At 48.2% G+C, this 16,493-nt stretch overlaps 1 protein-coding gene across 7 annotated transcripts in view; it reads right to left on the bottom strand.

The window, feature by feature from the left end:
* Positions 1 to 16,493, bottom strand: part of NCOR1 (nuclear receptor corepressor 1) — a 2,268,409-nt gene that overhangs the window by 1,898,514 nt on the left and 353,402 nt on the right. The window lies entirely within an intron of this gene.

Genomic DNA, 16,493 nt, shown 5'->3' with positions numbered 1-16,493 from the left:
ACAGTGATTTGTGAAGGTAAAAGAGGGAAGAAAATTGCCAAAAAACCATGCAACTCCACCCACAAATTGATGTGACAGGTGTAAGTGCTAAGAAGATGTGACTATGGAAAGTAACATTATAATGCACGTGATTAATCACCAGCAAGGCATAAGAGAAGCTGAAGAGATTGAAGGGGATGAGGAAAACTAGCAGATCCAGAGATCATACATATTATGTTCTGTTATGTTAAGTTAAAGGTACTTATATAGCGCACCGTCACCAACGGAATAGGTCCCCAGGTGCTCTGGTGAATCTGTAAACAGGAAGGAGGGCGGGTAGGGTTAGTCGGGAGGAGGGGAGAAGGAAAGTGGGAGAGGTGGTGTGCTGTTGGCAGCTTCAGCTCGGTATACACTGGGTGCTGGGCTTTGGTGCAAGTATCGGATCGGGCGAGACCTCATGTGCTGTAAGTGCGGTTTATGTGTTGTTGATGCAGTGTGATGAAGTGCGTGCGGATTGCTGGGAGAGAGATAGTTGCATGAGTTTTCTGTGGGTTGAGTAAGCAGAAAAATGAGGGTTGGGATTAGTGGGGTCTGTATCCAGATTCCGGCACTTCTGGTTCCGTTTGAGCTGTATTCCCGACGGTGGGTTGTTGCTGGTTCCTTGTGGGCCGTCTCGTTGTGGTGGTGCTCTGCGGATCCAGCTGTATCAGTGAATATCGTATGGAGTGATAGGCGTGTCTGAACCTTTTCTTAGGGTGTGGAGCTATACATAATTTGTGACTTGTATTGATATATATGACATGACATTTGTAACGCGCCTATACACAAGTATTTAAAGGCGCAACGCGGCAAGGGAGGGGAAATAGAGGGAAAACAGACAACGATCCTACTAGGCCATGTGACATTGAGATCGTGCAAGTGCAGGGGATGAGGGGGAGGGCAAAAGTGCAGGGGCAAGGAGAGGGGGCAGTGCATAGTATAACAGTAAAATAAATAAGAGTGTGTCCAGCTGGTGGCAAGTGCTGGTAGGGGCTTTAGGGATACAGAAACAGTCCCCGAGAGCCAGGGTTGCCAGGTGGGCAGTGCAGGTGTGACACTGGCGGAGAGGGGACCTGGGCCTGAGATCGGAGGGTAGCCAGCACAATTTCAGATTCAGCCAGGAGTTCAGCAGGGGAGAGGAGGAGAGAAAGCAGTAGCAAAGAGGAAGGTCTTGAGGTGCTTCCGGAACCGGAGATGGTTCTCCTCAAGTTTCAGAGAAGAAGGGAGGCTGTTCCAGAGGGAGGACCCAGCAGAAGAAAGATCTACCACCAACTCGCTGATTGGACTGACCCTGAGGGAGTTGGAGGCGGATGAGCAAAGAGCTTGAGAAGGAAGACATATAGGAAGATAGAGTTGGAGGTATTGAGATCCCAGGCCCCAGAAGGCCTTGTGGACAATGCAGAGTTTTGAACTTAATCCTCGATGCCACTGGGAGCCAGTGCAGCGATTTCAGTCTTGGAGAGATACGATCCCTGGGCTTGAGGCCAAGGACAAGTCTTGGATTCCTGTTTTGGATGAGTTGCAGTGGGCGGAGAGTAGAGGCAAGCAGATTTAGAAAGAGGCTGTTGCAGTAGTCCAGCCTAGAGAGAACCAGAGCTCTGGAGCCAGTGAGCTTCTGAGTGAAGGAGAGGAAAGGAAGAATACCTCTGAGGAGGTGCAGCTAGTAGTGTGACTTCTTAGAGACATCAAATGTGAGGCGAGAAGGAAAGTATGGATTTGAAGATGACCCCGAGGTTTTTAGCCTCACAGGTGGGAACAGGAAGATGGCCAAGAGAGACAGGCCAGAGAGTGACTGGAATGGAGGGAGCAGGTGTGCAGATGAGGAGAATTCCGGTCTTCATGGCAATGAGGCAGAGATCATTGGTGGCACACCACACCTGGATGGCGGACAGAGGTGGTGGAAGGGAGCCTGAAAATGAGTTCAGTGTCATCCGCATAGCACTGAAGGTTGCAGCAGAGAGCCGCAATGCAGTGGGCAGGCAGTGCCAGATATTGGTTGAAAAGCCAGGAAGAGGGGTTAGACCCCTGGGGAACACCACAGTTAGAAATAGAGGAGAAGGACACAAGTTGGACCTGGGAGGGCCAGGGTGGGGCAATACCTGAAGTAGCACGGAATACAGGCGGCACTGCTGCAGGAGATGCACCTGCAGGGGGCAGACGAAGAATTTAGAAACTAAGTGGGGGGCAAGGTGCTTGGGTCCTTGTACTCCACCTATGCAAGGGGAGTGCTGATGCGAGTGGCCCAGGGGATCCCTATACAGGTGTAACAATAGCCCTGGTTGGACAGTGGAGGGATAATACATCTGGCGTGGTGAGCCCTTATGCTTCGAATGTGGACGAGGCCTACTTTACCTCAGTGATGGAAAAGAGGTGGCCAGCGGATGGGGATATATATGGGATTTTAATAGCGCCCTGGACCCGGGTCTAGGCCAAACAGGGAGAGGGCGACCAACAAAACCACAGGCGCAGGAGTTGCTGCAACAGGTAGTGGAGAGGCTGGATCTAGTGGAATAAATGAGGGAGAGACACATATCTGAGAGGAGATACTCTGTTCATTCAGGGGTCCACAGATCGTTCTCTAGATTGGATTACATATTTGTGGGGAGAGAGCTTGCACTGATTCACTGACCCACACTATTTAGACAGGGCCCTACCTGACCACTCCCCACTGGTCACCGGATAGGAAGGTGCACATCGTCAACCTGGTATAAGGCTGTGGAGCATGAGGCAGGAGTTAATGGGGACGTTGCTAATGCACAAGCCTTGAGGGAGGCGATTGCTTCCTTCTTTGAACTAAATGAGGGGTCGGTGGGGGTACAGTGGGAAGCATTTAAGGTGATGCTGAGAGGAGTGTGTATATCCCAGGCGGTAGGGGTCAGACGATCATTAGATGACATTATAAAAAAGCTGGAGGGGGAGATTCGGCAGCTGGAGGTAGATTTGGCGAGAGGGCAACAAGTGGGGCAACTGTTGGCAGAGAAATTAAGTTCCCACTGGGGGGCCCTGGACTCATTTGCGCAATTCGACAAGGGGCAATATACAGAACGAGTACACAGGGAAATCGACAAATTAGGTCGGCTTTTAGCATGGTTGATCAAGCGGGAGAGTCCAGGGGGAGCGATTACTCCGATACGGGACCCGATGGGTAGCTTGGTGACATCACAACAGAAGATACAAGGTATTTCAGAACTACTATTCGGAGCAGGAGGCCTCAGATTTGCTAGACCTAGTACAAATGCCAAGGTTGGATGGGGAAGCCAGGGAAGGATTGGATCTGCCCATAGACGAATGGAAAATATTGGGGACAATAAAGACGATGCAGGTTAACAAGGCGCCAAGGATCGATGGCATCCCGGTGGAGTTTTACAAGACATTCGCAGATATCTTAGTCCCCAGGCTAAAGAGAGTTTATGACCACGCACTCAAGAAAGGCACTCTACCAGAGTCGATGAAGGAGGCGGTAATCACAGTACTGCTAAAGAGGGAGGTGGGTGGGCGACCCGCAGCATTGCACCTCCTACAGGTCCATTTCCTTATTAAACGTGGATGTGAAAACCCTGGGGAAGGTATTGGCAACTAGGGTGGCGGGAGTGGCTCCTAGCATGGCACACCCGGATACATGTGGATTTATAGGACACGACAGGATACTGGCATGAACTTACGCAGGCTGCACCACATAATGGACTTAACCAAGGACTCACTCAGAGAAATGGCTTTGGTGGAACTAGACGTGGTCAAAGCGTTTACATTTGTACACAACACAGGGAGGGCGCTCTCATGCATGGGAGATGCAATATAGTTCTGGAAAAAGCAACCCTTATCACTGATGGGGAGAGTCCCGCTTTGCTAAATGATGGTCCGGCCACGACTTTTATATTATTTCGCAAATATTCCATATGTAGTTAAAGTATTCTACAAAATGTTGGATAAAATACTAGGGGAACTGGTGTGGCATACAGGGCGCAGTAGGGTGGCTATGCAAACCCTGCCCCAAAGGTGAGAGGATGGGGACTCAATATGCCGGACTTTGAATTGTACTTCATGGCGGCACAGCTACAGGTGATAGCACACTGGCGAACAAATCCAGAAGGAGAACTGACAGGGTTGTTGGGCGGGATTCAGCAAGAGACATGGAGCGGAGCTGCTGTGGGGGCCCATCGGGGGGAAGGGGTACACAATTGTTTTCAAGGCAGTGAGAACCGTATGGGGAAAGGTATTAAGAAAGAAACACGGGTCAAAAAGCTATATAGCAGGGAATTGCCAATCGGGTTTGACACTACCATTAGAACAGCGCTGCAAAGTGTTGCTCTCAGGACATTAGAGGAGCGACACTATCTCCCTAAAGAGATCCCCCAGTGTGGTGCAAACTGCTAACGTTTGAGGAGTGGAGACAAATAGATCAGGTGACAAGCGGACATTTCCTCACGTACGCTAGAGTGGTGAGGCGCTTGGCGGCATTGTGGGGCGGTATCCCAGAGAATCCAGAAGGGAATCCACTAAAGCAGACACTTTTAGAACTAGGAGAGGGTGGTGGTAAGGTGTTGCGGGTGTACTGGGCTCTGCAGGCAATGAGAAGATAAGGAGCTGGCAGTTAAGAGCAGAAAGGAAAGGGAGTCGGAGCACCCATTTCAGAAAAGAGGTGGACACAAATGTGGGAACAGGTCAAAAAGAAATCTAGTAATCCACAATGCCAACTCACCCAATTCTATTACTTGCACAGGGTATATTTGACACCGGAGAAGTTACATGTCAAACCACTCCACACCCCATACCCCATACCTGTCTGCGATGCAGGGGAGATCAAGCCGGGTTTTGGCACATGGTTTGGGATTGTCCAGTTGTAGCTAAATACTGGAGACAGGTGGAGGACCGATTGAATGCCCTGGTGGGAAGTAGGTACCCACAAGGTGTCTGTGGGGGCTCCTACCGGGGTCAAAGAGATACAAAAACCAGAACAAAATCGCACGATTTCTGCTGACCTTGACCAAACGGCGGATTGCAATAGAATGGAAGAAGCCAGCAGGCCCGCCGGTGAGACAATGTCTTCATGAGGTGCGCAGGTGGGGTGTGGCCAAGGAAGACAACTGAATAAACATAGGGATTCGGAAGGGGAAAATGCACTAGTGGTAGACTGGGGACAGTTGTTGAATGAGCTGGCATCCACCCAGGATTTAAAGCCTCTGTGTAATGGCTCAGGGCCAAGAGCGCAAGATGAGGAAGGGAGGTGGAGGATAGACCGAACTAAGAGGTAGGGGTTCCTAACCTTTTAAGCAGATAAAGACGAAGGGGGCTATGGTAAGCAACTGGGATGGGATGGGATGGCACTCTGGGTCGTGGGGGGGGATTAGGGAGAGATTGGAGGTTGGGAAAGGTTAGTCAGTCAATCAGACTGCGGTAAGGGAGAGCCTATGACTGGCAATGCCTTAGTAGCTCTGAATGTAACAGAACTATATGTGAGGCGTGAGAGATATGGCGAAGAACCGGGGACGGCCGCTCCACTTTGGAGAATGGTAATAGACCCCCCACCCCCTAGAAATAAAATTGGTGCATAGGTATAATATGCACTGGTTCCGGAAGCACCTCAAGACCTTCCTCTTCTGCCTTCGCACCCCTTCTCCCCTGCTGATCTGTTCTCTCTTGGCACCGTGCACCTGGCCACCCTCTGTCCTCCAGGCCCAGGTACCTGCTCACCCTGCCACCCTCCTACACTGCCTCCGGGCCACCCCTTGCACTGGGGTCTGCATCTGTACCCATGCATTCCCCGCCCCCTTGTTCTTCTTGCACTTATCAGACCTACCCTGTCTGCTGCCTTAAACCTAGCACTTGCAAATTGCTGGCTGCACTACCACTGTTTGTTGTCTTTATTATTTACTTATTTTTTATCTGTTTCTCCTCTGCTTTGCACTTTCCACTTCTCCCTCCTTCCATGCACTTTTCCCCTCCCCCTCTCCCATGCACTTGCCCGTTCTCAATGTCACTCGGCCTAGTAAGATTGCTGTTTTGTTCTCCCCTGTTCCCCTCCCTTACCGTGTCGCGCTCTGACCACTTGTGTACGAGCGCGATAGAAATAAAATATCAATATGCGATTTAGCACCCAAGCTGAGAACAGACTGAGCTCTAGTGGGAGCACTATTTGTTGGTTCAGCCGAACAGGGCTCATGTGTGGGACACACAAATATATGCGATGAACATAAGGTGTCAGCGATGACAATTTCAATATTTGTAACACATGAAGCAATCTACTTGGAAATGTTTGGTTGCTTTGTAATTTGTACAATTTAAAATGATGAAAAGAAATTAGAGGAAACACTTTTTTACAATAGGAAGAAAGCATTTTTGCTCTTTCCATGTGGTTAGATGGTTAACATGCTCCTCTTGACACTGACAGGATTAGAGCAAAATGTTAACCATGATGCATTTTAAAGAAACACTTTATTTCAAGACAACTAATATGATGATTTCACCCTCAATGAACCGGTGCGAGTTGGAGCTTTAACCCCAAAATATGCTGATACCTTATGGAGCAGCCACATGGCACTGAATGGAGCAACAGTGGGTGGCGTCAACGGTAGACTGGGAGCTGCTCCTCCCTCATGTAAGAAAATATTTGGGCCCTGGCACTTATTTTCTTACAAAGTAAGCATTGGGCAGTGCCAAATATGTTGTCTCCAGGTCATCAGGCTTTGGGAAGGCTCAAACATTGACAGAGGGCTCTGGCCACAGTCCCGGATGCCATACAAACGCTGCCACCGAGCATAAGCTCATTGCAGCCTTAATGGGCAAGGCAGGGACAAACTGCTAGTAGCTTGTCCCCATCATTTCTGGCAAGACAGAATGTTGTGTTTCACACCCTAGTAAGATCTCACCTTCAAGTCAGTCAGTACTACAGCATCCTAGGGAAATGAAATGGGCAACTTGCCCCCCTTCCTAAAATTCGAGGTACATGTTGTGCAAAGCAAACAATGCATCTTTTAGGGATTTAGGGATCAAGTTATAGGGGGCATTCAGATGACTGGAGAGAGAATGGGGTATAAGTCACTGTTGGGGAGAATTTTCATTTCATTGCTAAATTCCTTCCACCTTAGAGACCCCCAGCTCCTTTGCTGGACTTCTGTTTCCTTTGTTTTTGGAGTCGGAAAAACTCCATGGGCATATACTTTTTGTATGGCGACAGCACCTTTGCAGTCTTTTTGATTTCTCATAAGGTTTAAATACCTTCTCTTGGGTGAACGGGGAAGAGGAAGAGCCGAGGTCGATGTTCCTTCTACTCCAAGAGGGGAGGAAGGGTGGGCACATGTGAATCCAAGCAGATACATTAATCAGAAATGCTATTGAGTTAAGTAAAGTAATGCATGTCTTCTGGTGCTTATTAATCTTGGTAGAATCACAAGCTGTGCATAGACTAGCGAGCAGTACCCAGAAATGGTGGTGGGATGTGTGAAGGAATAGTAGCAAAGAGATGTCTTAGCACCGCTTGTCCACCTGAGAATCAGACCTAGAGTGAGTATCCAGGCAGTAGTGTTGTGTAAAGGTGTGCACAGAACTCCATGTTGCTCCTTTACAAATGGACTCAAGAGGAACATTTACAATAAATGGTATGGAAGCCCCAGGAACCAGAGTAGTGTGGCTTGAGGGCAGATCTCTCTTGGCAAGAGTGCAGCACAGTGTGATGCAGTTTACGATCCACTATGAAAAAGCTGATTTAGAGACAGGGTTGCCTTCTCTGCCAGCTGCCACTGAAACAAAAAACGGATTTGTCTTCCTTAGTGTTTTTGTCTTTTACAGATAATAGATCATTGCCCTCCTCACATCAAGTATGTGGAGGCTTCTATCTGCCACGTTCGTGGGCTTCTGGCAAAAGGTGGATAGTAGATTGGTTCACATGGATGTTAGGCAATATTGTATGTAGTAAACCTCTGGGAGACTACACCAGCCTTGTCCTCTTGGCAATAGGTAACCCAACCTTTGGTATAGGCCTGTACTACACAAGTTGGTAGAGTGACTGAGCAGCCAGGCTTATCTCAAGAGGGGTCAATGTGAACTGTAGAGGTAACAGAGGTTCATAGTGACAGGTATTCAAATTCACTTCTACTCAAGGTTTTGTATTAAAATATTTATTAATTGAACAGTCCATTTTAAAATAAGCATTCTTTAGAAAGGGCAACAATAAAATACTCAATACACTCCTTCAGTTTCAGTAATTAAGTAGATCATCTTTTGGGATATCTCACACACACTTCCAACACCCTGAGGTGACTTCAATTACTAGGATACTGTGGACTTTGATATATCACTTTTACACTTAATGCAATACTGAGGTTGTGGGGGAAAAGGAATAGGTTAGGGAATAGGTTAGGGAAGGAAACAAAGGTTAACATGTTTATCCAAACAGGTAAGCACTTATCAATCCCCAAATGAAATACAGGTTATCTCTTTCCCAGCTATACAAGTAAAGTTCTTTTTGGAGGGACAGATCAATACAAAGTCAGAGGGTAAGAAGAGTGTTCAGGGAGCCAGGACAGCCAGAGTCAATTGAGCACAGTCTAGGGGAGCGGAGGCACTTATTGAAGATTAGCACAAAGTCTTGGACAATGTTAAAGAGGGGTTTGTTGTAAAAAGAATCACTGTTGGGCCACAAGGTGGGAGGATTGTTAAGTGCAAAGATGCAAGCGACTCTGCAAAGGGCAGCCAATGCAAGTCTCCAGTGAGAATAAGCAAGCTACATTCAACAAGAGGTAAGTACCCCTAGTTACACAGTACCTGGAGTCTGAAGAAAAGGTTCCAGCTGGCTTCTGTTCCTGATTTAGTCCTGTAGATCATGTTGTCCCTGGACCTCACTCGTGGGCACAAGAAGGGAGGACGTCTGGGGACTCCTGCACTACAGTTTGAAGGTCAGCGACAGCAATGGGCACACTCCAGATCAGCAGCACTTCGCGGTTTCAGCTACTCACAAAGAGTACCACTGCGATTCTTGGACACCTTGTGGGCTCTCCTTGCTTCTGTTGAGGTGGCTCAGGCTTGGATAGTCCTGCTCTGAGGGAGTACTTAGGATCTTCCTCTACCCTGGAACTCGATTTCTGCAGCATTAAAGAAGTACAGCCAGCAGAGAGAGGGGTTCCAGGCAAGTTAGTCTTCGGGTTGATTGGTCCCACCAACCCAAGGGGAGAAGTCGTCCTTTCTGTGCTTCTCTAGTCGATTAGAAATTCGGAGCATCAGCACTGCAGCAGGGTTTCACCAGGCAAAACCAACGGTCCAGGAGGGTGCAGCAAGCTTCTCCCAGTTTCTTCTTCAGTTCCTTTGTCCAGTGGTTAACTGCCTTCCTTGCAAAAGAGCTCGCCTTGTATGCAAGTTTCTCCCATTCATTCACAGCCTAGCTGTCATAGCAGGGTGGCTGTCCTCCAAGCACAGCAAGTCAGCCAATCACCTTTGGGTGCATTCCTGTAACCAAGAACACTAAGCACATGGAGTTTCGGGAACCTCCCTCGCTTCCTGCCCTGCCAGACATGCTGGAGCCAGGGGCGGGCTTCAGCAGTGAACCCTGCCAGAGACAAAGCAAAAAAGGGACCAAACCTGGGTTGGAGCGCAGAATAAATTTCAAAATGGACCTTTCCAAAAATTAAATGGTGAAAGAAAGAAGATAGGAGCCATTCTGAGGAAATGGGCACCCATGGGTGCAATACTGCAGCTGAGGATTCAGCCTGCGGTAAAAATCACAATGGTAAGAAATAATAAACCACTGCCACCAGCCATTAATTGTAGAAAGGGCAACCTAAAAATGTTACATGAGAAGGTAGACAAAAAGAGGATACTAAGTATCCCCCCCAGCCATCCACATAAGATGGTGTGTGCTGGGTCAACAACATAACAAATGTAAGTAAAGTCAATTTCACTTATCCAAGAGAACGTATTTAAACATTAAGAGAAATCCAAAGGGCTTCTCTGTGACACTGCACTGAGGGTGCTGTGTGTCACAATACAAAAGGTGATGATGCCTATGGAGTTTGTCAGACTCTACAACCAAAAAGAAACAGTGTCCAATTCAGCAAAAAATACATGAGTGTGAGAAAAAGGACTCACTCTTCAGGATGAAAATTCAAAAGTCAAAGTCCAGCAAAAGAGCTGGGGGTCTCTAAAGTAGAAGGGAATAACACAGAATTGAGAATTCTCCCTAACAAATGGAACGTCAAAATAAATGTAGGTGCAAATCGTGGATGAGTGATCCTTGTGAATCGTGACAAATGGGTCTTGAACTGAAAGGGCCTGCAGTTCACTAACTCTCATTGTTGTGACTGCCATCAGGAATATAAACTATCCCTGACCATGTTATCCAGAGTCTGTTCCCCTTGGAGCGGTTCTGCAGGTACCTAGAGGCGTAATCTGGGCATTGAGCATTCTCCAGAGTTGCAAACAAGTCGATCTCCGGGAAGCACCAGTCTGCAGAGACGTGGAGAACAACGTCTTCGTGCAATCGCCACTCGTACTCTACGGGTAGTGGAAAGTTTCTGCTGAGCACATTCGCCAGAAGATTGAGTTCCCTGGAACGTGTTGGGACAGGAGTAACATCTTATGTTTGAGAGTCCATTTCCATATGTTCTGTGAGAGTTTGGATAGCACTTGAGAGTGCATGCCCCCTTGCTTGTTCAGGTAATACATGCCCATGGTACTGTATGTGAGGACTAGGTATGTCTTTCTCTGGAGATGTGTTTGAAATGCCTTCAAGGCCTTGAACACTGCTAGCAGTTCCAACAGGTTTATGTGGTTGGATGCTACTGCTGGGGACCAAACGCTGTGCGCCGTCTGATGAAGGAAGTGAGGCCCCTCCCCCCCACCCAGTCAGAGATGTGTCCGTGGTGAGAGTGGCTTCTACTGTGGGGGTAGTGATGGTTTTCCCTTGCATGTGATTTTCCCTTGACCACCACTGCAGAGAGAGTACAAGGGCTGCCGAGACAACCACTAGATCGTTCCATTGTCCGATGGCCTGACAGCATTGGCTCGAGAGCCACTCTTGCATGGAGCACATGCGCAAACTTGTGTGTGGGACTAGGTAGATGCAGGAGGCCATCATCCCTAACAGTCGCATGGCTTTGCGTACGGTCACCTCGCGATTGGCTACATGGTGAGGGATCTGGAACAGCACGTTTTGAACCCTCTCGGAGGGAAATACGAGCCTGTCTTTGGTCCGAATTAGCACCCCCAGAAATTGCTAGACTTGGCTTCGGTCCAGGCTAGACTTTTTCTCGTTTATCGAGAATCCCAGACTGAAGAGGAGATCTACTGTCTTCTGGGTATTTGATAGGCATGTTCTCTACAAATCCCCCATTAGCCAATCGTGGAGATAAGGGTAGACTGGAATGGACTGCCTGCACAGGTGAGCCGCAACTACCGTCAGTTCCTTCGTAAACACCCTTGGGGCTGAGGCAATGTCGAAAAGAAGAACCTTTAACTGATAGTGCTTGTTCTCAATAATGAACCTTCGGTCCTTTCTATGCGCTGGCAACATTGAAATATGAAAGTATGCATCTTTCATATCCAATGTTGCCATGTTATCCCCCTGCGTCAACAGTGGGATTACATCCTGCAATAATGTTCTGAAGTTTTGCAGCTTGACAAATTTGTTCACTGGGCGCAAGTCTAACACAGGGCGCATGGTGAGATCCTTTTTGGGTACAAGGAAGTACACTGAATAAATACCCTTGTTTACCTGATGAACTGGAATTACTTCTATGGTGCCCTTTTCCGAATCTGCAGGTGTGCTGCCGATAGTCTGGATGTTGGTGGACGGTATCGAGATGGCTGGTGGAACTCGATATAATAACCGTGGGTGACAGTCTTGAGCACCCACTGGTCTCAGGTGATCCCCTCCCATGCGTGAAAAAAAGATGTTCAAACGTCCACCGACCGAGGAGGAATGGGAGGGGACCCGAACTGGCAAGTCAATTCAAGGCTGAGGCCAGGGAGCCTCTTGGGGTGGAGTTTCTGCCTCTACCCTTGCCTCTTTGTTGTCCCCTTTGCTTGTATTGGCTGTTGCCAGCTTAGTCTTGTCCGGAGGACCATGGGGTACCTCGTGACATACTGGTTGTGTGGAGATCGGGAAAAACACTTGCCCTGAAAGGTACAGCAACAGTTAGTCCCTCCCCGTTGTTAAGTTCTAGCTGTGATATGATTAAGAGACTTGAGAGTCTCATGCTCTTTTTTCGCAATTTCCAAGGCATCATCCACAGCCTTGCCAAACAAATTTGTGTCTTCCACAGGTTTCTTTATTAAAGAGGCCTGAGTATCCGGCTTAAACCCTGAGTTTGTAAGCAAGGCTTGCTTTTTGAGAAGAGTACCCTGGGCCAGGGTACGCCCCGCTGTCTCTGCTGTATCCAACGTATTTTTTAGGATGTTGTGGATAACCGGTTTTCCTGTTTTGCGTTTGCCAAGGGCGTACCATTTCTTGCAGTCTGTCAGGGGGCGCTTCTGCAGTAGACAGTGGCACCCCAGCCCTCTTCCTGGTGGTAGTGACAATCAGCGAGTCTGGTGTGGCATGCCCTCGGAAGAATAAAGGGTCAGAAGGAGAGGGGTGAAACAGTTTCTCAACCCGAAGGTTGACAGCCCTTGTAAGGGAAGGGGACAGCAAAGAAAGTGTAAGCCGCTTTTTGATGGAATTTGGCAGGGGGGATTGCCCGACTTGTGGGTGGTTTTTCTTTCAGAATGTCAACAAAGTCAGTGTCTTGAGCAGCCTCCTGCGTGGCAATTTGGAAGTGGTCTGCAGCCCTTTTTAGTAGTGCATTAAAAAGCTATCTGATTGGCAATAGGCGATGCCAGCCTCTGTGGAGGCGAGGAGGGAGGATCCAGACAAATGGCGTTTGTGTGGGGGAAAGCCAAGGTGTTTCTTCTGCAGGCTGATCTTGACCCCAATCTGTGCACTGGTCAGGTGTGTCCTCCGCAAACGGATTATCTTCATGACCATTGGGATCCTCGTATACCTCTTCTGGTTCCGAGAACTCAAAACGCTTCTTCTTAGTGTTTGGCTTGAAAGGTTCTGCATCTTTGGTAAAATAAGGTAGGAATCCTCCTCCCTACGTCTCTTAGGGGTGATAAACTTTTCTGAAAAGGCTACAAACTGTGATAGTCTATGTAGTTCTCAAACCTCCCTCTGGGCCACAGGGATGAACCACAGGGGTCAGGAGAGGGAAAAGGCTCTCCAGGGGGAAGGGACTTATCAGACCAAGCCTTAAAGAGTGGCTGGGACACTTCAGAGTACTCCTCCCGGAGAGGAAGTGCTTCTTGGTCTGTTCGCTGCCGACACAATAGCTGCGAACTCTCGCGTAGCTCTTGTGTATGAGAGGGATTTCGGCGTAGGCGTCGTCTTTGGCTACGTCGAAGCCTTTGGGGCTGACACGCTCTTAGATGGCATGTCAGCGCTCGTGTTTTTTTTAGAAGAAAAGCCCTTATGGGTGGAATACCCGGACGCATGCCAAGAAGGCGGATGCGGGGAGGGCGGCCGATCAAGAGGATTGGTAGGCGCCATCAAAATGTTTGGCGGGCCTGTTGGTGTCGGATGCCTTCTCGATGTAGCCATCGAGGGAGCTTGTTAATGTTAAAGGTCATTTGTACCGCGCACTATCACCACCGGAGTGGTCCCCTGGCGCTCTGGCGGCTCTGAAAGAGGGAGAGAGGGGTGGGTTAGTGGGTGGAGGCTGGAAAAGTGCGAGATTGCAGTGATGTGCTGTTGGCAGCTTCAGCCCGGTGGTTCCGTCGGCTGGGCCTGGGGTGTATGCGGCTGGTAGTCGTTGTGTGCTGATGTGCGAGTCTATGTGTGTTTTGTTTTGTTGTTGCAGTGTAGTGAAGTTCTTGCGGTTTGCTGCGCTAGAGGTTTGTGGTTGTGTTTGATTTGGAGTTTGAGTGGTGTATGCAGAGAAGGAAATTGTTAGAGGTATTGGTTAGTTGGTATCTCTATCCTGGATTGAGCCAGTTGGACTTGTGTAATCTTACACGACGGAATGCTTGTACGCCCTGTGCCTCAGAAGGTATGTGCCCGTTTTTGCATTCAAGGCCGTTAGAGGATTTAGCTTTCCCCTCCGCCCGCTCCCTTAATAACTTTACATGCTCCTCACCTCCCCCACATGATTAGCGCAGCTGCTAGTGTCCATACTTCCGATTGTGCAGTGATTGGTGGTATCTCGTCCGTTCCACAGCCCTGTGGTACCTAGTTGTGGCTGTACCGGCGGTGGGGGATGGTAAGGGTTGGCTGGAGTTGTTGCCTCCGTCTCCCTGAGTCTCGCGGGTGGACCCCTGTGTCCAGCGTCAGCCCTACTGGTGCTTGGAGTACTTCTGTCGTTCTATGGGTTTGTCAGTGTCCTTTTTTGGAGTCGTTTGTCTTATTGTTGTTTCGGTTTTAGTCTCTGGTGTTGAAGAGGTAGGTTTTTAGTAGTTTTCTGAATTTAAGGTGATCTTTGGTGTTCCTTATTACTTTTGGGGTGTTGTTCCAGGTTTTCGCGGCTAAGTGGTAGAAAGCGGTCCCTCCGAGTTTCTTCTTGATGTAAGGTTTTTGTTCCAGTCGGATTTCGTTGGTTGATCTGAGCGGTCTCGTTGGCTTGTATATTGTTATTTTTTTTGTAGGAATTCTGCTCCTTGTCCGCCGATTGCCCTGTGCGTTATGCACATTGTTTTCAAGATGATACGCTGTTTTACTGGGAGCCAGTGTAGTGTTTTTAGGGCCGGGGTAATGTGGTCTCTTCTGGATAGTTTGAGGAGTAGTCTGGCTGCTGTGTTTTGGATCCGTTGTAATTTCTTCAGTAGGTATTCCGGTATACCGAGGTAGAGGCTGTTTGCATAGTCGATACTTGACATGATGAGGCCGACGATGGTGAGTGTTTTGTGTGTGAAGGAGAGGAAAGGTAGTATTTTTCTTGTCGTGTGGAGGAGGAAGAAGCATTTCTTGACTGTTGCGTTTATTTGCGGTTCTAAGGTTAGGGTGTTGTCCATCAGGACTCCCAGATTTTTTACTACCTTAGATGGTGATGGTGCAGATCCCATTTCCGTTGGCCACGGGATGGCGGTTTCCTTCTCTTGGTCTTTGGATATGATCATGATTTCGGTTTTTCCTGGGTTGATTTTCAGGTTGTTGGCATTTATCCAGTTGAAGACTTCTTTTAGACAGTCGGTTAACTTTGAATGATCGGCTTGGGTGTCTTCGATCTTGTAGATGATTTGAGTGTCGTCTGCGTAGTTGTAGCATTTGATGTTGTGTTTCTTGAAGATTCTGATTACTGGGGTTTGGTAGATGTTGAAGTACAGTGGTGATAGTGAGGATCCTTGTGGTACTCCACAGTCGTTGACTCGTGGGGTGGATTTGAAGGGTTTGATCCAGACGGTTTCAGTTCTGTCTGCTAGGAATGATTTAGTCCAGCGTAGCGCTGTGTCTGTTATGCCTATGTCTTCTAGTCTTTTGGTTAGGGTGTCATGGCTAACTGTGTCGAAGGCTGCGGAGAGGTCGAGCAGGATAAGGGCAGATGATGTGTTGGAGTCTGCGTTTGTTTTTCGGTCATCCCAGATGGATAGTAGAGCTGTTTCTGTACCTCTTGTGGGTCTGAAGCCGACTTGAGCTTGGTCTAGCAGGTGGTGTTCTTCAACGTATTCTTGGGTTAGTTTGTATACGTAGGTTTCGAGGAGTTTGGCTGGGTAGGGGATGTTGGAGATTGGTCTGTAGTTGGAGAGGTCATCTACGTCCCCGCTTGTGTTTTTCAGAAGTGGTTTGATGTAAGCCGATTTGAAGATCCTTGGTACTGTTCCTGTTGCCAGTGATAGATTTAGAAGGTTTCTGAAGTATTCTGCTGGTGTTCCTTGTCCGAGGATTGATTTGTAGATGTCCCGGGGGCAGGGATCCATCGGTGAGCCCGCTTTCTTGCTGTGTTTTATCAGCATTGCGAATGCCTCTGCTGATATTTCTGTGTAGTTATTGAGTTTGTGCAGCGGTTCTGATTTAGGTTTGTTTGGTTGTAAGTCGCTGCTGGTTGGTCTCTGTTGGATGGTTTGTCGGATGTCATTGATTTTCTTTTTGAAGTGGTCTGCAAGGTTGTTGGGGTGTTGTCACAGCCTGGTGGGTTTCTCATTTCTTTAATGATACGGAACATTTCGTTTTGTGTGTTGGTGGCATTTGTGATTCTGTCATCATAATGCCTTCTCTTTGCCTTTTGAATTTCCTTTTTGTAAGCGCGAATTAGCTTCTGGAACATTGTTTTTATGTTTGGGTTGTAATCTTTCCTCCATTCCATTTCCATCTTTTTGTTTTCTTTTTTCATGGTGCTTAGTAGTGGGATAAACAATTTTGCCATTGCTCTCTTTTTTGATGGTGTGAATGGTTTTTCTGGGGCCACCTTGTCAATTGTATCTGCAACCCATTTGAATAGTATCTCAGCTTTCCCGTCTAGGTCAGCTCGGTCTAGCTCTGTTGTTGAGGGCTTGTTTCACTCCAGTTGTTCGAATAGGTT

The sequence above is a fragment of the Ambystoma mexicanum genome, chromosome 9, assembly GCF_040938575.1.
Source record: "Ambystoma mexicanum isolate Mex_15411 chromosome 9, UKY_AmexF1_1, whole genome shotgun sequence".
NCBI classification, from domain to species: domain Eukaryota; kingdom Metazoa; phylum Chordata; class Amphibia; order Caudata; family Ambystomatidae; genus Ambystoma; species Ambystoma mexicanum.
The sequence above is the reverse complement of the archived record's forward strand: the minus strand, read 5'-3'. Positions and strand labels throughout refer to the sequence as shown.